Source organism: Ranitomeya variabilis, chromosome 6 (assembly GCF_051348905.1).
Source record: "Ranitomeya variabilis isolate aRanVar5 chromosome 6, aRanVar5.hap1, whole genome shotgun sequence".
NCBI lineage: Eukaryota > Metazoa > Chordata > Amphibia > Anura > Dendrobatidae > Ranitomeya > Ranitomeya variabilis.
In genome coordinates, this window is record NC_135237.1 from 522,439,314 (window position 1) to 522,455,969 (window position 16,656).

Here is a 16,656-nt window from a genome sequence, read left to right on the forward strand (position 1 = left end):
TGCAAATATGGCAGTACATGCAAGTTCAAGCATGTATGTTCTCACTGCAGCGGGGCCTCGCATGGAGCCGCCAAATGTTTTAAAAAAGCAAGGGGTAAACCAGCAGTGGGTGGCGGTCAAGGGGGTGACTCTGGTGAAGGTTCAAAGGATGGCCCCTTATCTAAGTAGGTATCCAGATCGGGAAAAGGCAAGGCTACTGTGGGATGGTTTTTCTGAGGGTTTTCGGATTCCCCATCCGGCTCATACTATCCCATTTTCAAAAAAGAATTTGAGGTCGGCTAATTTACGGGCGGACATAGTTATGGCTAAATTGACGAAGGAGGTTGAGTTAGGGTGTATGGCGGGGCCGTTTAGTGTTTTACCAATGGAAGGGGTGGTTGTTTCGCCTCTTGGGGTTGTCCCTAAAAAAGAGCCTAATAAGTTTCGTTTGATCCAGCATCTGTCCTATCCGAAGGGCCAGTCAGTTAATGACAGCATCGCTGAGCAGCTTTGTTCTGTGGTATATACTTCTTTTGATGCCGCGGTACAATGGGTGCGTAGGTATGGAGCTGGCGCGTTAATGGCTAAGACAGATGTTGAGTCGGCTTTCCGATTGCTTCCGGTTCACCCCGATAGTATCCCGTTGTTAGGATGTTTTTGGAACGGAGGGTTTTATTTGGATAGGTGTTTGCCTATGGGTTGTTCGATTTCATGCTCCCTGTTTGAGTCCTTTAGTACTTTTCTTGAGTGGGTTGTTCGGGATGTTTCCCAGGTTTCGTCTGTCATCCACTACTTGGATGATTTTTTGTTTGTCGGCCCGCCAGATTCTTTGTTGTGTGCAAATTTGTTGGCTAGCATGGAATGGGTGGCGGGACGGTTTGGTGTGCCTTTGGAGCGGGAAAAAAAATGGAGGGCCCGTGCACAGTTTTGAGTTTTCTGGGTATTCTCATAGACTCGGAGAGGATGGAGTGCTGGTTACCTGACGAGAAGTTGTTGGCTTTACGGCAGGAGGTGCTGAGATGTGAAAAGTTGCGCAAGGTTACGTTAAAAGAGTTGCAGTCGCTGTTGGGGCGTTTGAATTTTGCGTGCCGTATCATGCCTATGGGCAGAATATTTTGTAGGAGATTGTCCAGGGCGACTGCGGGAGTGCGGTCCGCACATCATTTCATATGTTTGAATAAGGAGCTTAGGGAGGATTTAGTCATCTGGCGGCGTTTTTTGGATAATTATAACGGCCGGGCTTTGATTCAACTGGAAGATTTGAATGATTTTGATTGCGAAATCTTTACGGACACAGCTGGCAGTGTTGGCTATGGGGCCTATTGTGCAGGAAAATGGAGTGTTGGTGGATGGCCTGATTGGTGGTGTGCATCTGGTTTAACTAAAAATTTGGCGTTGCTTGAGCTTTTTCTAATTGTGATTTCGGTGTTTATTTGGGGTCGTACGTTCCAGGATAGGCGGGTACGTTTCCATTGCGATAATTTGAGCGTGGTGGCGGTGATTAATAGTATTTCTTCTTCCTCTCCCCCGGTAATCAGACTGGTTCGGGAGTTAGTTTTGCGGTGCCTGGAGTTAAATACTTGGATTTCGGCGGTACATGTTCCCGGCGTTCAAAACTCTATAGCCGATGCTTTGTCTCGTTTGCAGTGGGAGCGTTTTTGGGAGTTGGCTCCAGAAGCGGAGGATGCAGGAACAACATGCCCTTCTCATTTGTGGCAGATTGTTGCGGACAAGGAGGTCAGTTGATACAGGCCTCGGTGTCGGGAAGGACGTGGTCAGGTTACGAATGAGCATGGCATATGTGGGAAGGGTGGTTGGAACAGCTGGGTTCGGTTGAATCAGATGGTGACAAGGTGATGGCGATTTTGCTTTTGATTGGGTCGGCGGAGGAATGGGGTTGGTCGGTGTCCAAGCTGGATAAATTTATAGCTGGTTTGGCTTTTGGTTTTAAGCTTCAGGGTTCCGTGGATGTTACTAAGGATTTCTTGATTCGGCAGGCGTTAAAAGGTTTTTGGAAGGGTTCGTCAACTTGCGATGCGCGTAGGCCCATATCTTTTGGGACGTTGGAGCGTTTGGGGGAGGCGTTGGGGGGACTTTGTAGTTCTCATTTTGAGGCTGTTTTGTTTCGGATGGCATTTTCATTGGCCTTTTTCGGGGCGTTGAGACTCGGAGAGTTGGTGTCCCCTAATCGGTTTAAAGCGGGGGATTTGTTAGCAGAGGATGTGGAATTTTGGGCTGGTGGAATCGCCTTTTGGATTAGGCGGTCAAAGACCGATCATTTGAGTAAAGGAAAACGTGTGGTTTTAGGGAAGGTGGTTGGGGGTTTGATGTGCCCTCATCGGTGTTTGGAGGATTATTGGGGATTGTGGCCTGACAGGTCTGGCCCACTTTTACAGCACCGACAAGGTGAGTTTTTGTCGCGGTTTCAGTTCACGGCGGTATTGAGAAAAGGGCTGACATCCTTAGGCCTTGACCCATTTTCCTTTGGGTCATACTCGTTTTGAATTGGGGCGGCATCTGAGGCTGCTGGTTTGGGTTTGGGGCCGGAAGTTATTCTGCGTATTGGCAGGTGGTCATCTAATCGGTATTTGTCTTATGTTCGACATTGATGTTGGTTACTTGTTTGGTGGGTATTAATTGTTGTTGTATTTTTGCAGGTCAGACCCCACTGCTGGCCTGGATATTTGGACACTCTTTTGTGCATTGGGGTGCGATTCGTGCTGATGCTAGGCATGATGGTAGGCAACTGGGTTTTAAGAGAGATGCGGTGGTGGTCCGATGGTTGGGTTTTCGGGGCATGTTGTGGTGCAGGATACTATCCGAGTTTGCCCGCGCTGCTAGTTTGGATCGTTCCCTGGACATTGTTGTGGTGCATTTGGGTGGGAGTGATTTGGGGTCTAAGCCGGTACGAGAGTTGATTCGGGATATCCGTTTTGATTTTTTGAGATTGTGGGTATCCTTTCCAGGGATGGTGACGGTTTGGTCTGACATCGTGCCCAGGAAAATGTGGAGGGCGGTACGTTCCCTTAAGGGGATCAATAGGGCCCGGGTGAAGCTGAACAGGGCCGTGGCAAGCTTTGTCTCCCGGAATGGGGGTGTGGCAGTTCGGCATTTTGAATTGGAGGCTGGTGTGGGAAATTTTTGGAGGAATGATGGCATTCATTTGAACGATATTGGTCTGGACTTGTGGATGTTGGCCATACAGGAAGGTGTTGAGAGAGCCATGGCGGTGGTGGGGCACTCGCGAGCCTGAGGTGTTCAGTGCTGCTCGTGGTTGGCGGGGGGTGGGGTTCTTGGAGTTGGTGTTTTATGGGGCTGATCTGGCTTTGGTTTACTGGCTCTGGATGGAGAGTTTACCTCGGGAGCTTTGGGGTTTGTTTGCCTGGAAAACGGGTTACATGGTGCCCTCGAGCTGGTGGTTACGGCTGAGGGTAAAGAAGGTTTTCGTTTTAAAAGTTGGCTTGGGCTTTTGCCTATTGGGTGCCAGATTTATTAGCTCCAAGAACCATCCCCTCAAGTTTTTTATACAAATGTATAAATGGTGTTATTTATGTTTGTTTTGTTAATAAAATGGCCGCTGTGGCCAAATTATCCAAAGAAATAATTTGTCATGTCTTAATTAAGGTTAAGAAATATATCTTGGGTGGAATGTGGTCGAGGGTAGGCATTATGCGGCATCTCGAAGGACCAATCTTGGGATACGCAGTCAAGCGGGGGGGCTGTAGGAACGCAGTTAAACAAAAGCTCCCCATGACTGTGTTGCCAAGGGGACTGGGGGAGCATCATTTAAAAATAAGGTGGGGGCAGTGGGGATTGGTTCTAGGGGGTAAGAAGAAAAGGGGTGGTCTGTAGCTTGTAGGGCGGGTCTGTGGGGAAAAGTGCGGGAAAGGGGGGCATTACCTTGTTAGTCAGCAGAGAGAGAAGCCCACCCATTCTCCCTTGTTTTAGTTCTTGCTTTGGGTGTTTTGTTGGGCTTGGGGGGGGAGTAGTTGGGGGTTCAGGATGTAAATAAGTCTTTTCTGTAGGGGTTCGAGTTTTTACTGTCATCACAATGGCTGGTTGGCGGGGGGCGGGGTTCTTGGAGTTGGTGTTTTATGGGGCTGATCTGGCTTTTGTTTACTGGCTCTGGACAGGGAGTTTACCCCGGGAGCTTTGGGGTTTGTTTGCCTGGAAAACAGGTTACATGGTGCCCTCGAGCTGGTGGTTACGGCTGAGGGTAAAGAAGGTTTTCGTTTTAAAAGTTGGTTTGGGCTTTTGCCTATTGGGTGCCAGATTTATTAGCTCCAAGAACCCTCCCCTCAAGTTTTTTATACAAATGTATAAATGGTGTTATTTATGTTTGCTTTGTTAATAAAATGGCCGCTGTGGCCAAATTATCCAAAGAAATAATTTGTCATATCTTAATTGAGGTTAAGAAATATATCTTGGGGGGAATGTGGTCGAGGGTAGGCATTATGCGGCATCTCGAAGGACCAATCTTGGGATACGCAGTCATGTGTCTGCTCTTTGCTACTTCCTCCTCTTCCCATCTTCATAGAGCTTTCTGGGCACAAATTGTCATCTCCTACAGTATTTCAGTAATGGCAAAGTCTGTACTGAAAGCAGATTTTACCCATGAATTGAGTATATTAAGGATAAAAAATCATTCTAGGAGGAGAGAGAAATATATATATGTTACAAAGTTTCCTATTATCATGTGTAGTATTGATTTATGACAAACTAAAAGTAAAACAAAGGTTTCACTCTAAACCCTTCAAAAAGTCCAGACTTGCAGAAATGTTAGCAATTCTGACAATAATAGGCTGATTGGTAATTGCAGACTCGGAACGTTTGCTAAGTGAATAACAAGTTAAATTGAAGGCAAATTTTTTATATTTCTTATCTATATTGTGTTCTGGACATTTCAAGGTTTTCAGCCTATTACTGCTACAATTCAACAGTTCAAAGAGTGTTTCAGGTTAAGGAGCAGCTGGAGGCAATACTGTATGGTGTGCAGGGAAGCAGAAAGCTGGTACATTAAGTTATACAAGGATATATGTGTAGAAAGTAATGTACAGATAAGAACGTCTTGTTGGGCAAAGTATTTAGCGTTAGTCACTGATGTAGTGCTCTAAGTACGTTACATTCCTCCTTGAATGCACGTAGCTCGCTTTTCAGTTCACTGGAGCCCTGCTTCCCCTCTTTCAGAGCTCACTGAACCGTAGATAATTTCGCAGAATGCCTAGTTATTGAACTTTTGCTTCAGTAATGTGTGCAAACATTCGCATGCCCTGCAACAGTGGAAATGATGTTGTTGTTGCTCGCCTTGTATTCTCCGGAGTTTTCTCCGATGCTTCGGGTCAGGGAGTGAATCTAAATAATCATCTGAGAAAGTTGAGCTACAAAACACATTCATCACTAGTCACGATTCCTAAGTCTACGCTCATCCTTCAGATTTAACGCTTTTATCTGTTTTTACACAGATTGTGAGTAATACGCAGCACATGTATGCGAGTGATGAAAGTGACACAAAACTTTCACTTAACTCATTTTTGTTCTGGGGAATGTCAAGTCAGAAAAAGAACTATTGTTTGAATCGAGTTATGTGTCTTTTTTATACTTTGTATTTTTATGTTGTTTTCTATCGAATATGAGTCAATTGATCCCTTATTAACCGAATTCAGCAAAAATATAATTAAAAATTCAAGTTTTGCCAGAATATGAATTTTTCAGGATTCAATTCACACAAATATTTTTTTGGGCCAGGAAGAAGTTGAAAAACAATAAATATTAGATACTTACTGTACCTGTTTTGCCTCTGAATCTCAGGTCCTCTTATTTTTGGATTTTCCGCCTATGGTCTTTTCCTCCTACGTAAGTGACTCTGGTGTATTAAATACCAACAAAGACTGAGCAAAAATTAAGAAAACATTCAAGAGACACACTCAATGTAAAGATTATTGAACCAATGAGGTCTCATAAAATAAATATAATTAAAAAGATTTATGTAAATGTTGAGAAAAATGTAACAAACAAAATACTCCTATGGAGTGGTGCCCGAGCACATATGCAATATATACCATATAAAATTGTTTTAGAGAAAGTGCAAAAAAATGTTAAGACCTGACCTTAAATACCCTTAGTCAAAAAGCACGATGCTGTGACTATTCTTATTAAGAAAAAATAGATGAATACTTACATAGAGATAGTATGTCAATGTGGAGGGGGTAGGGTACATGTGCTATGGCCCACAAAGCCCCAACGCACGTTTCGCCCAAGGCTTCCTCTGGTGTATGTAGTCAGTGCCAGAGGACAAAAAGGTGAGAGCAGAGAAAATCTGAAGATCAGAGGACTGGGCAGCAGGGGTGCAACTTATGCAGCCGCACAGGGGTTCAAGAGTTAAAGGGGGATACTAAGTGATTTCTGTGGTTGTGATCACACAACCTGAACCAGGTGAACAATTCTCTCCCTACCTCTCCTATCTTTTCATCCATTAAGACCCTATTGTTCTATTAATTTTATTGTTTTCTTCCAGATCTTCCACTTTAAAATTTGAATTCAGCAGGTAGGGTCAAATTTGGGTGCGTGAAATGGAATTTGCATGAAAGGTATTCAATACGAATTGAATGAACTCTGGTTCCATTTTTAAAAAAATCTGTTTATTAAGCTCTGAGGTATCCTGATAATAAAGCTAAATAAAAAAGATGGACCAGTTATGCTCACTGCAGCTCTCTTCCAGTCCTCCACCAGCTTCTTAAGGCACCCACTTTAGCTCTGGCTGGGTTGTCCTCTTCATCATTTGTGGGCACTTTGGGTGTTGATTAGGCCTTGTGAAACATTATGATATCATGACATTAAAATATGCATCCAGGCCTAGCCAACACCAGAAGTTCCGGCAAAGAATGGAGAGGAAATAGGGGTGGGAGAGGGTGAATTAGGAGGCACCAGCGGGTGGCTGTGGTCACGGGGACAGCTGAAGGGTGAGGCGAGTATGATATTTTATTGTTTTTTTCTACTTCTTCCCAATCCCTATACTATCCTGTAAATCAAGTTAAATGGCTCCAGATTAGCTAGAATCCACACATTTCTGGAAATTCTTAAAAGGAATCACAAGGTTTTTGCCATCGAATCTGATAACATCATGAAGTACAGACAGAGACCCTGATTCTAGAAATGTTTCACTTTCTGGGCTGCTTGCTGTAGTTTTGATAAAATCCTGGGTTAGCAGCAGGAGATTATCACTAGCAGACTAGTATGTTTGCTACCAGGTATTTCTGCGTTTTCATAACCCCACCCCACCACTGATTGGCAGCTTTCTGTCTATGCACAGTGTACACAGAAAGCAGCCAATCAGTGGTGTGGGCGGGGTTATACAGAGCTCAGCATTCAGAAAACTAGTAGATCTGCAGCAAACTAAAACTATGAATTTATTAAAACTGCAGCAGGCAGCCCAGTTGTCGACACTGGTCTAGTGATATATTCCCTTTAACAAATTCAATTTGTTTATTATTGACTTTTTAAAAAAATTATGTTGTATAAAATCAGTTGCATACGTCACCCTTTCACTGGCCCAACCTAATGAGTGCTGCTAAAAGAAGATTTACTAAAGAGGAAGGAATCATGTTTCACAATTATTATAAAGTAATTTGGGTTTTTTATTTTATTCTTAACTTAATTTCCAGTTTAGCTTAAATTAAGTGGTAAAAATAATCTATTACATTTGTGGTACTCAGTATATTGACAAAACTGCTCCAATCTTGGGAAATTTGACATGAGTCGGATTTGCAGAAACTTCTGCAACTGAAAGAAGCATTCTATACATCAGAATTGAGTTGTTCCTGCAGAATATACAAGGATTTTTGAAAGCTCTTTTTGGATGAATGGAACAACCTCACACACTTCAGTAACAAATGTGTTACTTGTGAATAAGTTGGTAATGCTGTGCAAAGTTTCCCTTTTTTTCGAATGCCATGCTGCTGTCTTTGACATGGAGGGCGAATTCACCCCAGTTCACCATTACCAACATGTGCTGGTCAGGATCTCGAATTCGTGACATGAAAGATGCTGATCCGTATTGATGGATTAGTCAGCAAAGTGTTGAGGAATTTGTTCCTTTCAAGCTGTGAATTGTGTGGCCAGTAATTCATTCAGATTTCATTTAGATGAAGATCCTGGGAAAGTAAAATGGCAATTATTGCAAGAAAAGGCTATCATAGGTTCTCCCTCTACAGGCATGAATGAAGTGAAAGACATTAACTCGTCGGAGTAGAGGAGTCACCCGGCACTCTCATCAATGCAAAATAGCTTGGTTGTCATGGAGAAAACAACAATAGGACTTACAAATCTTTAGTATAAGTAGTATAAAAACGTCAAGACTTTCCAAAGAGAGGGCATTATGTTCTGTAAGTAAAGACTATACAAAAAGCCAGAGGTTAAGATGTGATAGAGTCAATGTTTCTATCGTAGATTGTCTCCAAGAAAACCATTGGCATCATCGGCTTTGAGGGACCTTAGGCAGTGACTGGTATATTCAGACATGATTACAAATGTTTTAGACCTTTCATCATGTTTTGTCTTCTTTCATCTATTGGTTATTTAGTTTTAATATGTCTTTATTCGAAGCCCAATTTTTCTAACGCAGAGCTCTTGGAGATACGAGAGGTCGAATGTTAAAGTTCCAGCTGTTTGCAGCCACCACTTGAGGAAGCTCAGCCTGACTCACTGATCTGTTATTAGACTTAAACCTGTCATGAAAAATAGCACTATTAACCTGAAGATATGGGGTTAATCTGCAGATGAATAGCATACAGAGACCATGCAGCACCTGCACCGAGAGCCCCGCTGCCAGGAGGAAAATAACTTTATACCCCTCAGCAGCATTTGGCTTCCACTCATAGGGTTGGGACCAGCGAGGTTCCTGTGGTCTCTGTGCATAGAGAGTGGTGGCTGTAGCCGCATCCCCAGCACTGATTAACTGCAGCCGCATCCTCAGCACTGATTGACTGCAGAATTTTGCATAGAAACAAATTTTAATTTAATTTTTGCTTATGAAATTCCACTAAATGCAGTGGAAAAAAATGCAGCAAAATCGCAACGTGTGAGCATAGCCTAAGGGAGGATGGATTGGAGGCCATAGTTCATAAGGGAACAGTAAGGGGCAGTATTTTATAGGAGAGGACAGTGTGACAGCTATACCCCTTAAGAGAAACAGTCTTGGTGTCAAATTTTGTGTAGGGAGAACAGTGATGGGCAATGATTAGTATTGAGCATTCCGATACCGCAAGTATCGGGTATCGGCCGATACTTGCGGGTATCGGAATTCCGATACCGAGATCCGATACTTTTGTGGTATCAGGTATCGGTATCGAAACAACATTAAAGTGTAAAAGAAAGAATTAAAATAAAAAATATTGCTATACTCACCTCTCCGACGCAGCCTGGACCTCACCGAGGGAACCGGCAGCGTTCTTTGCTTAAAATGCGCGCGTTTACTTCCTTCCGTGACGTCACGGCTTGTGATTGGTCGTGTGCCGCCCATGTGGCCGCGACGCGACCAATCACAGCAAGCCGTGACGTAATTTTCAGGTCCTCAATGCCTAATTCTAGGCATTCAGGATTTTAAAATTACGTTCCGGCTTGTGATTGGTCGCGTCGCGGTCACATGGTCAACGCGACCAATCACAAGCCGTGACGTCACGGGAGGCAGGAAACGCGCGCATTTTAAAATTACGTCACGGCTTGTGATTGGTTGCGTGCCGCCCATGTGACAGCGACGCGACCAATCACAGCAAGCCATGACGTAATTTCAGGTCCTGAATGCCTAATTCTGCATTCAGGACCTGAAAATTACGTCACGGCTTGCTGTGATTGGTCGCGTCGCGGTAACATGGGCGGCACGCAACCAATCACAAGCCGTGACGTAATTTTAAAATGCGCGCGTTTCCTGCCTCCCGTGACATCACGGCTTGAGATTGGTCGCGTCGACCATGTGACCGCGACGCGACCAATCACAAGCTGGAACGTAATTTTAAAATCCTGAATGCCTAGAATTAGGCATTGAGGACCTGAAAATTACGTCACGGCTTGCTGTGATTGGTCGCGTCGCGGCCACATGGGCGGCACGCGACCAATCACAAGCCGTGACGTCACGGAAGGAAGTAAACACGCGCATTTTAAGCACAGAATGCTGCCGGTTCCCTCGGTGAGGTCCAGGCTGCGTCGGAGAGGTGAGTATAGCAATATTTTTTATTTTAATTCTTTCTTTTACACATTAATATGGATCCCAGGGCCTGAAGGAGAGTTTCCTCTCCTTCAGACCCTGGGAACCATCAGGGATACCGTCCGATACTTGAGTCCCATTGACTTGTATTGGTATCGGGTATCGGTATCGGATTAGATCCGATACTTTGCCGGTATCGGCCGATACTTTCCGATACCGATACTTTCAAGTATCGGACGGTATCGCTCAACACTAGCAATGATTGTTCAGGGGCAGAGTATGAACTGATATTTTTATTCAGGGACTTTGTACTTACACTGCTATTTTTAAGGGCACCATGTCAGTATATGTTACAGAAAACGAGAAAAGAGGGAAGTCTGTAGAGTTGAATATGAAAAATCACCATGGTGTTTATGCCAGATGGAGACAAAATGAAAAAGAACAGCTCCGGACAGAGAAAATGTCATATGTAAGATACTTAGATGTAAATTTTTTTTTGTCATGTGAACTAGGTCTAATCAGTGCTATGGTTCCTGAATGGTCTGCAGTATGATAATGGCTGGTAATAATAGCTCCCTGTATCACCTTACCATTGTTATGAACATACTGGGAGTTGTAACTTTATGGAAATCAAATATATAAGGTGGGGGCTGATTTAATATTGTCTTTGATCACTGTATAAACACCATTTATAAGGCAAGAAATCCCACTTATTAAACCTGACAGGGCACACCTGTGAAGCGAAAACCATTCCCAGTGACTACCTCTTGAAGCTCACCAAGAGAATGCCAAGAGTGTGCAAAGCAGTCATCAAAGCAAAAGGTGGCTACTTTGAAGAACCTAGAATATAAGACATATTTTCAGTTGTTTCTCACTTTTTTGTTAAGTACATAATTCCACATGTGATAATTCATAGTTTTGATGCCTTCAGTGTGAATATACATTTTTCACAGTAATGAAAATACAGAAAAATCTTTAAATGAAAGGTGTGTCCAAACTTTTGGTCTGTACTGTACGTATATATAACAAGTTGTGATTGGGGACCAGAATTTTCTAAATGAGTACAACTCCTTTAAGCTGGATGATGTATTAATTTACTGATAGTGATTCTAGTGATGTATTCATGTACTGATAGTGGCTTTGGTGATGTTTTGATGTACTGAGGATGGTTCTGGTGCTGTATTTATTCATTAAAAACATTTAATATAACCACATCCAAAAAAGTTCGGTCTATCAAAATTATCAAGATTTGAAACTAATTAACCCATACAGTAATAAGAAAAAAAATTGAAATGCCAGAATAGTTTTTTTGTCAGCTCACCTCCCTAAAAATGCAGTAAAAATAAAAAAAAAAGTTGCATGTACCACAAATTTGTATCAATAAAAAATTTAGAACATCATGCAAAAAACAAGCCCTCATTCAGCTCCATAGGTGGAACAATAAAAATGATATCACAAAATCAAATATATTTCTTTTCAAAGAAAAAAAATCTACAAAAGTTTGGTATCACCGTAATCATATTTGCCTGAAGAATCATGTTCACTGGTCACTTTTACCATACAATGAATGCATTCCAAAGACATACTGGTAGGGAATTTAGATTGTGAGCCCCATCGGGGACAGCGATGATAATGTGTGCAAACTGTAAAGCGCTGCGGAATATATTAGCGCTATATAAAAATAAAAGATTATTATAAGAAGATTATAAAAGAATTGCATTTACTCAATTGCAGATTTATATTGCACTGCATGAAGGGTGTCATTTACATCTTCGGTTTAGGCACCAGAAACGCTAGAATTGGTCATGGCTGTGGTTACATCTGTGTTGAAGACTGCATTAGGGGACTCTATCATGTGTCAAAAAAAGCAGACAAAACATTATGTAGCACGCTCTGCCATTTTGTTTAGCAAAAGAACTTACACCGTATCGAAAACCTGACAGCCCTAATTATAGTCAATCCTGCACTGCTGTTATTTCCATTATTATATCTTCTATGATGTGAAAGATCAACAAATATGTATGTAAGAGTATGGCAGAAGAAGAAACATCCCCTAAAGATATTATTACTGTAATGTGTTATATTTCTGCACTTTCTACAGGTAATATGTCATGAAATTGTTAATGTGTGCTTAATGATCCTCAATGCACTTGTGCTGGGAATGTAACTGGGTAGATGGAGGGCACAGAAGAAATAGCAGGTAGCACCCAGTCCTGCAGATGGGTGGAGTATTTGGGAGCGAGGAGAAAGTTAATTCCTGGTTACAGTGAGTAAGTAGTGAGTAGTTCAGAGAGAAGTATGTGGGTCACATTACTGGGGTGTGTGTATGTAGAAAGCTCTGAAAGTAACTGTACTGAAGAAAAAGAAGCAGAGTACCCAGGCACAGCCAGAAGATCCTTGGCACCGAAACGTGAGCCCAACAGGAGTCAGCTGTAGTGTGTATGGCCTGAAGCCAGAAACAGAGGTGTGGGCCCAAGGCAACTAGAAGAAGTGGAGCTGAGGAGGCAACGTGTAAGCGGGAGTTATGGTGAAAAAATACTGAGCTTCCTAGGTGGGAAGCTACTGCATAGGTGGGCTATAGCTAGACAAATAGAACATGGAGATGGAGAGTTCAAGTTATTTATGCAAAGTAATTGACAAACCCTATGGCAGAACTTGTAACTAGTGTTGAGCGATACCGTCCGATACTTGAAAGTATCGGTATCGGAAAGTATCGGCCGATACCGGCAAAGTATCGGATCTAATCCGATACCCGATACCAATACAAGTCAATGGGACTCAAGTATTGGACGGTATCCCTGATGGTTCCCAGGGTCTGAAGGAGAGGAAACTCTCCTTCAGGCCCTGGGATCCATATTAATGTGTAAAATAAAGAATTAAAATAAAAAATATTGCTATACTCACCTCTCCGACGCAGCCTGCACCTTACCGAGGGAACCGGGAGCCTTCTTTGCTTAAAATGCGCGCTTTTACTTCCTTCCGTGACGTCACGGCTTGTGATTGGTCGCATGCCGCCCATGTGGCCGCGACGCGACCAATCACAGCAAGCCGTGACATAATTTTCAGGTCCTCAATGCCTAATTCTAGGCATTCAGGAATTTAAAATTACGTTCCGGCTTGTGATTGGTCGCGTCGCGGTCACATGGGCGACGCGACCAATCACAAGCCGTGACGTCACGAAAGGCAGGAGACGCGCGCATTTTTAAAATTACGTCACGGCTTGTGATTGGTTGCGTGCCACCCATGTGACCGCGACGCGACCAACCACAGCAAGCCGTGACGTAATTTCAGGTCCTGATGCCTATTTCTGCATTGAGGACCTGAAATTACGTCACGGCTTGCTGTGATTGGTCGCGTCGCGGTCACATGGGCGGCACGCAACCAATCACAAGCCGTGACGTAATTTTAAAAATGCGCGCGTCTCCTGCCTCCCGTGACGTCACGGCTTGTGATTGGTCGCGTCGCCCATGTGACCGCGACGCGACCAATCACAAGCCGGAACGTAATTTTAAATTCCTGAATGCCTAGAATTAGGCATTGAGGACCTGAAAATTACGTCACGGCTTGCTGTGATTGGTCGCGTCGCGGCCACATGGGCGGCACGCGACCAATCACAAGCAGTGACGTCACGGAAGGAAGTAAAAGCGCGCATTTTAAGCAAAGAACGTTGCCGGTTCCCTCGGTGAGGTCCAGGCTGCGTCGGAGAGGTGAGTATAGCAATATTTTTTATTTTAATTCTTAATTTTACACATTAATGTTGTTTCGATACCGATACCCGATACCACAAAAGTATAGGATCTCGGTATCGGAATTCCGATACCCGCAAGTATCGGCCGATACCCGATACTTGCGGTATCGGAATGCTCAACACTACTTGTAACTTATAAGTGTATGCCTCTTTGTAAAATAGAAGATGAATTGAAAACCAAACTTTGTACCTGCTCTCTACTATATATATGGTATATTAGTCCCAACACTAAATAATGTTCTATGTTAACAAAGTGGACAGATATCTTCTCTGTTTACTGCATAAACTGGAGGTTCCTATACCCTCATACAGTATGTGGCCCAAGTGAGGGATACCAGAGTCAAACCATAACACACACACTCAAACGAAGCTTTTACTGGTACCTGGGATTGCATTACATTGGCAGGAGGAATCCTTACATGAATATGAGTCGCCCAGCCAGGGCAGTGGGGTACTCGGTACCGGGTCTGGTTTCAAGGGAGGATGTCACGGTGGCTGTGACCCGGTCCGTGGCCCTGGGGATCAATGTTAAAGGGGAACAGTCTTTAAAGGGGAACATGTTTGAGTCTGTCATGACGCCACCTGTGGTGTTCGGTCAATAGTGTGACCGACGCTGCGTAAAAGGGGTCCTCTGGGGGGTGTTATTGCAGCACTGATGTTACACTTCCCACAGGTGAAGCGGGTCCCCAGGGGTCCTAAGATGTGTGGCAAGGTGGTGAATGCCAACGAATAAGTGGAGGACACAAGTTGTAAGTCTTTACTGTAGTTGGCAAGCCACAGTCCAGGGAACCAGGCAAGGATGATGGTGCTCCGGTCGGCTCAGAGGCAATGGAGGGTTCCCTTGTTCCAGTAGAGGTCTGTGAGCCTTTCCAACTAGTGCTTGCTCTATATGAAGTCCCAGCTGCCTGAAGCTTCCTGCAGAGTCCTCTATTCCCCCTGTCCTGAGACAGGTACATGCATGACAGGCAGCTTGAGCAATTTTACAGAGACTCTATCATGCCCCGGGCTCCTCAGGTGCTGCTGCGTCTCAGGTGTGGTATGGGCAATGTCTGTTTGATCTTATGCCCTCTGGTTCAGCCAAGTGTCGTACAGTTCCACTAATGCCTCGGGCTTCCAGTACCCAGCTACTGCGCTATGGCTCTGAGGGTGTCCTATCGCTGTTCCCCTCTGAGCCCTGTTCCTGTCCTTTGCTCCTTCCCTTCTGGCTACTCCACATCCAACCCTTCCAGGTTATCTGTCCTTTCAGAGGCTGTAGCTCCCTCGTGGCTGCCAGGTCTCTCACGTCGGCTCCAGACATCCTTCCACTTCAGTCTCCCTGTCCAACTGACCTCTCTCCTTGGTCTCCCTGGACCAACTGCCTCGCTCCTCCTCCAGATCAGGATACATAAAGCCTAGGGAAGCTCCCCTGAATCCGGGTCCTGAGCTCCCCCTCCTGGCCTGGATTCAGAATGTGTTGCATGCGGGTGCCTTACCTGGTGAAGGGAACTCCATTGCCTCTGAGCATGACATTACCCTTTCAAAAGGAAAGCAACATCACTGCAGCAACCGGTCACCTGGGGTGCTGCAAATACAGACGTAATGATAGCCTGCATTGCAGACAATGCCAGTGACAACCACCAGAATTGTGAATGCAGATTTGGAGTATGATACAGATTATAACTTTGGATCAGCTCAGAAAAATTAATGTCAAGTTACTCTGCTTTTGTTACAGATTATCAAAATTCTTATTATGATATTAAAACATGTTATTGAAATAGCTTACATAAATGTCATGAATAAGAGGAAGATTATTGTTCAGCAGAAGTACAAATATCTCAAAGATGAATGGAGATGTATTTTTATAAACAGAAATTGAAAATATCCCAGCAACATTCCATTTTCTTTGTCCATAAATTCCACGATTTGCTTTCATTACATTGAGAAATGCAATTGAGTTTTAAGACCTTGCCAGTACAGTTAATCCTGATGATTATACGGTTTGACTTATGAGGATAGTTATTTTTCATGTAATAATTTATTATGACAAAAGCAGAAATTCTATGCAAAAGCCAAATATAAAAACTTACTATGAAAGATGAGCAGATCAGGCAAAATTTGAATTTGCCTGTTTGATAAATTTTTTAATGTCACTTATTGTGCTCTGGGGTCTCTCCAGGCTCCAGAATATAATAAACAAGCATATGTTAAATAATGGATAAACTGACACCGGTCTGGTTCTCTTTGCATTTTTGAATCCGTCACCACTAGTGTTGGAGGTTTCTTCATAAACGTGTGACTTCACAACACATGTCGTGACCTTCCTACAAGCAAATGTCTCAGCTCCATGAAAGCCAGAAGTCCTGGCACTGCTTACTATATGCAACCCCTTTTAAGGTTTTGAAATTAGATGCCAGATACCTAGCTTAAAGGGAACCTGTCACAAGTTTTTGCCGATATGAGTTACGGCCACCCCTTTTCAGGGCTGTTATACAGCATTCTATAATGCTGTATATAAGCCCCCGGTCCAACCTGTAAGAGGAGAAAAATATGGTTTATTATACTCCCTTGTGGGGCAGTCCGGTCTGATGGGTGTTGCCCTTCTTGGTCCGGTGCCTCCCATCTTCTTATGATCGCCGTCCTCCTGCTTGCTTCATGTGGATGACATATCCCTGCCTCATGCACACAGGCTCCCAGGAATCATGCTCCTGCATAGGCATACTTATCTGCCCCATTGAGGGCAAAGCAAAGTACT